A 6,000-nucleotide genomic window follows, 5' to 3' on the forward strand; every position below is an offset into this window, starting at 1 on the left:
CCATGGATTTTTTTGGCGTCTCAACAGTGTTTCTGCTGATGTAACATCTGGACATCTCTCTGTGAAGGCTAGTTTCTTCATTCGGCTTCACTTCATTTTTCTTCATATTTGTGTATCTTAGGTTTTCATAGTATAAACAACTGCTCATGTATCTCTCTCTCTCACTCTATATATATATATATATATATATATATATATCACGTGATCATGTGACCGACCAGGCAATCAAATGCTGCTACACACTGCTGGTCACAATGTGCTTTGCATTGTTTTAGCCTTTGAATGACGCCACCCCGCTGATTAAGCGAACAGGAAGAAAGAGTGAGAGATAATTGTGGTGAAAGGGTACAGCAGGGTACAAACGGCTCGCAGATAATTCGCTTTCCTTGAATTATTTTGGAAACTTCAGCCCTGCCCTTCCTATTGTCAGATATGTCTACTACTACATCAGCACAGTAGAGATAAGAATTCTTATTTTCACACCATTATTTAATGACCAATGAAAGGGTTTGCCTCCTAATTTTGGACTTACAACCTTGTTCAGTAACAAAGCATTTTTTCTACTTTAAAAATTGTTTGAATATCACTTTGTATAAAATGAACAATTTTTCATTTATGACTCCATATTAAGTTGTGGACCCATATCTTGATCGATCTCTGTCTCGCTGTGGTTAATGAAAATATTACTCCAATTTTCTTTTCACTGAGGTCTAGGCCCCAAGAGGAATGGCAATGTCTTCAAGGAAGTACTTAAGCGGATACCAGAAACGCCAACTCAAGGAAAAGCATTCTAACGAAATTTCTAAATGTCAAAAACTATCAAACTATTTTACAATGTCAAGTAAAAGTTTGTCATCACTTACAACTGAAACAAGCCATGCATGCACCAGTGAAGTCAATGACAGGACACAAACCATGAATGCTCTGTTTAGCAATAATCAACATACTGCTGACACTTTTGGTGCAGATGATGATCAAAGTGGTCAAGAATTTCGAGAAAAGAGAGACCAGAAACAGGAAACAGGAAGCAAATTTAGTGATTTCAAAGAATACAGTCTGACCTGACAAGCTGGCCTGTAACAATTAATAAGGATTTCATAGAAAACTGTTTAATGCAAGACATCAGTTTTTTGCAAAATAAAAAACCAGATAATGTATATATTGAATCCAACAAGATTTACAAACAACAAAATTGAAGTTTCTCAAACAAGTATTTTGAAAAAAATGATTGAAAAATGGTCAGACTGTGATGAGATCCTGGTTAGTTTACTCAAAGAGCAAACTCTTTTCTAAATGCCAAATATCACTTACAACAGGTGGGTTTTCTGATTGGATGAATATACTCAGAACTCTAGAAAATCATGAAGACAGCATGGAACATAACAGGGCGATGTTGAGCTGGCTAACACGAGTGTCAAATAAAAACACTGTGGATCAGCAACTTGCGGAAGAGTTGAGAAAAAAACATGGAGTACTGTTTTGAAGAACTAAAAAGAGTTGTAGCAGTTATAAAGTTTTTAAGTGCAAGAGGTTTAGCATTTAGAGGTCAATGAGGAAAAGTGGGGCTCTCCAAACAATGGAAATTTCATGAGGGTGGCCAGTGAGCCTATTGCAGAGTTTGACCCATTTTTGCGCGAACATTTAGAGAAATGTAAAGATGGAAAAGTAAATATTATTTACCTATTCAAATCTGTGTCTGAAGAATTGATAGAAATCATGGGAAAACATGTGAAAGATGAAGTGGTGAATCAGATCAACAACCTAGACATCAAACACTACTCAATTATTGTTGACTCTACACCTGACATGCCACATGTTGACCAGCGATCAATTGGGGTTCGATACTGTCATAGTGGAAAACCCTATGAGAGATTTTTAGCATTTTTGCCAAGAGAAAATCATTCAGCCATGATCTTCTACAAAATAACAATTTATGGGGGAGCATAAGCTTTCACTTGAAAATATCCATGGTCAGTCATACGATAATGCTTCCAACATGAAGGGCTCAGAGAAAGGGCTGCAAGCACTTCTTAGCAACATTAATAGGTATGCAGACTATGTACCATGTGCAAGCCATTCACTCAACCCTGTTTGGTAAAAGGCAGTGTCTACTATACCTGAAGTTGTTGACTATTTTGGCCTTTTGCAGCAGCTGTAGGTTTTCTTTTCAGAATCTCCTCAAAGATGGGGGATTTTGAACACACAGGGCAATCTAGCCTTTTCTCTAAAGAGCCTGAGTGTAACTAAATGGTCTTCACACTATGAAGCAGTCTGGGCAATTAAAAATGGATATAAGGATATTTTACAAACTCTCAAACATGTTTGAAGACTCAGAAGAGAAGCCTGAAGAGAAGTGAGATGCAAAGAATTTATACCCCAAGATGGTAAAATTGGAATATGCTGTTTTAACAGTTGTTTGAGAAGAACTTATGGAGCGTTTTAACAAAACAAGTAAGAAACTCCAAACCCTTGGTTCTGATGTATTTGAAGGTTACTGTCTGCTAGCATCTTTGCTTTCATTTGTTAAAGAACTACAAGAAAATTCAGCCAACAGGATTTCATCCTATGAATCAGTAGCAAAAGGTTCATGTGAATACATCACCTCAAATAATTCTGCTGTTTCCAAAGACATTGTTACAAAGAAATTTGCAGATGAAACATGTGATGGGGTTTCTTTGAAAGGGGTTTAAAAATTTAGGATAGAAGTTCTAAATCAAGTCTATGACTGCTTGATAATCCAGTTGAGCAAGAGGATGTACCCAAATGAGCAGATTGCGAAAAGGTTCAACTTTCTCTCAGAATTGATGAACAATTCAGAATTTGATGAGGACAGTATCAAACTTATAATATCGCATTACAAAGGTGATATTGACCGTGAATTAATAAACAAGTGTTATCAGTTCAAAGGGTTTTTTACACCTTAGGAAATCCCGGAACACAGAAGAAAACACATCATCTAAAATGCAATGCACAGAAGTTCTTCAGCTTATTTATGAGCAACAATTAATTGAAGTCTCCCCTAATATTACCACTGCACATAAGCTGCACTTGACAATGCCTATCACGAACTGTGAAGCAGAAAGGAGTTCCTCAAAGCTTTCCTTTGTTAAGAATAAATTTCGGTCTACCATGACTGAAATTCCTTATGCATATTGTCTCCAGAAAATGGCATTGCAAGGAAGCTGTCATGTGACAAAGTATTTTGTAATTTTCATATGTATCTTAAAGATGCATCATGCATATATGTAATGCTTCCGTAGTTTTCAACCTCCAAAAACTCTAAATGTATAAGGCATCACCTGGAAAATATTTGTAGTGATCTGCTATGGAACAACCACATCGACAAAGATATCGGTGATTACCCACACCTCATTTCTGGTGGAAAAAAGGGCTCATTTTCAGGCACATTTTCAAGGACTCCACATCACAACTCCACCATTTGGGCTATCAGGGCCTCAAGCTGCAGTTCCTTGCAAGGGTACAAAAATTATTTGACCCTTGTTGGATGTTACCCTACTGTTGCTGGTTGTAAAAGGGGCCTCCATAACATTTTAAGCTTCAGAGCCCCAATATTGCAGATCTGCCACTGCCATCCATATATTTATCTATATATATCTATATATCCATCTATATACATATGTACATATATATCCATCTATATATATATATATATATGTGTGTGTATATATATATATATATATATAGATAGATAGATAGATAAATAGATGGATATTTTTATCAATATTTAGCAGAAGCAACAGTGTGACCCAAGGTCTAATAGTTTCCTACATTGGCACTTTGGTAAGTGAATGAACTTCTTTCTGTCAGCTCACAAGACTTTGATCAATCCAAATGCTATGGTAGAAGACACTTGTCCAAGGTGGTTTGTTGTGGAACTGAACCCAAAACCATGTGGCTGGGAAGTGAAATTCTTAACTACACAACCATGTTTTGCACCTACCAGCTGCATATAAATATATTACTCTACACCCCTGATCACAATACGCTTCTTCACATTGTTGTAGCTTTCAAATGATACGTCCCTCCTTCCCCGCTGGCTAGGGTTGAACTCATGACGAACCAACGTCAAATAAAGTCGTTTTCTCAAGAACGTAATGCACCACCTGGTCTGGGAATCGAAACCACAATCTTGGACAGTGAGTGCAACACCCTAACCACTAGGTCACACACACACACACAAACATAATGTATGCATGTGTGTGTGTGTGCATGCTCTGCAAGCAGATGGGTGTGTCACGCCTCACTCTACACCGCTTCTCCAAAAATCACCAACACAACAATGTTGTCAACAAATTATCTGCTCGCATTGTGTCTTTGAAGACATGTGGAACAAGACGTCCCCCATTTGAAAAGCAGGGGTTACTGACAACACATGCATCCAGCTGTAATACGATGCTTCAATAATGTATGCAGCTAACCCATGCTGGCATTGGGAAAACGGACATAAAAAGAACATATGTATGTGTGTGTATGTATGTATATATATATATATATATATATATTTATATATAATACTACATACATGCACACATACACACACACTATAAATATACATAAATGATTAATTACATATATTTATACACATATTAATATATATATTATACATACATATAAGTTTGAGTATGTATGTATAGACATATATATATATACACACACACACACACTCCTACACATTTATAAACACTCCCTAACAGATATACACACGCATACATTTATACACATACATACATACATATATATATATATATATATATATATATATATATATATATATATATCACTAGCTATTGGATGAAATAATGTTTAATAGCGATCTGTGTGAATTTAATGTTTCCTTTCCAGTACCCTCGTGTTGTGAGCTTGTGTATAATATATATACATACATATATATATATATATATATATATATATATATATATATATATATATATATATATATATGTACTGACATATATATATATATATACGTATACACACACACACGCATATATATATATAGATAGATAGATATGTTTGTGTGTGTGTGATTAGTACTTCCTAGTGACTAAACAGTAGCTAAAACTGTCCAGTCGTATTGACCGGTTAAATTATTATATATAGATATGTGTATACATGTCTCAGCACATTATTATTTTGTCTTTGACCCTATCTGTAAATATACGGCATTGCTATTATAATGACGGGCATCTCATGGATGTAAAAGAGGGGGAAGAACGACTGTATAGGGTGTGTCAACCCCTGAATAATAGTGAGAGAGAGAGAGAGAGAAATGCATCCCAGACCAACACAAACAAAACATAGAGTGAGATGTTAAGGTCAGATGCCAAATGTAGATCGACAATCGCGATAAATAAAACGAAGAGGGGAAGATTACGACCCAAATGATGATGACGATGATAAACGAGTCGAGTAATTAAGACTAATATTAATAACGATGATGATTAGCATCGGAGATTGGAACATTTCACTAAGTTCAAGCACTTACCTCTTGGAGGAATAAATGGTGTATTTTTTCGGGGTTTTGATATATTTAGATAATTTCGTTCTCCTTTGTCGTTAAGATCCTTTCAGATCGCTCGGCTGCTTTGATATAAGAGCCGAAAACAAACAAATTTTGTCAGACTTTTCATTAGATTCCTCTCCTCGATCGTCGTAGTCGTCGTCGTCGTCGTAATGAAATTATTCCACAAGCAGCAGCAGCAGCAACAACTGCTGATCTATCATTGACTATTCGTTTTTGTCGAACCTACATTCTCTATTATATTCTCTCAAAGAAAGGAATAGCAGAATAGCAGAATTAGAAGAACTTGTCACGTTTTCGGATTCTTTTAATTCTTTCGGGTTTTTTTCTATTATTACGGACACTTTGCATTTAATTTCCTTTTTCTTTTTGTTCTTCTGTCTTCTTTCTGTTTTGTTTTCGAAAATTTCGTATTTATAGTGCGTGTGTGTGTGTGTGCGTATATATATATATATATA

The 6,000-nt window shown here is 35.7% G+C and overlaps 1 protein-coding gene across 2 annotated transcripts in view; it reads right to left on the reverse strand.

The window, feature by feature from the left end:
* Positions 1-5,696, reverse strand: part of LOC106876054 (solute carrier family 45 member 3) — a 42,720-nt gene extending 37,024 nt beyond the window's left edge. For both annotated transcript variants that reach the window (XM_014924454.3, XM_014924455.3), the window contains exon 1: positions 5,507-5,696. The gene's annotated coding sequence lies outside the window, so the exon portion shown is untranslated. The remainder of the gene's footprint in view (positions 1-5,506) is intronic.
* Between the last annotated feature and the right edge of the window lie 304 nt (positions 5,697-6,000).

The sequence above is a fragment of the Octopus bimaculoides genome, chromosome 24, assembly GCF_046866305.1.
Source record: "Octopus bimaculoides isolate indiv1 chromosome 24, ASM4686630v1, whole genome shotgun sequence".
In the NCBI taxonomy this organism is placed as follows: domain Eukaryota; kingdom Metazoa; phylum Mollusca; class Cephalopoda; order Octopoda; family Octopodidae; genus Octopus; species Octopus bimaculoides.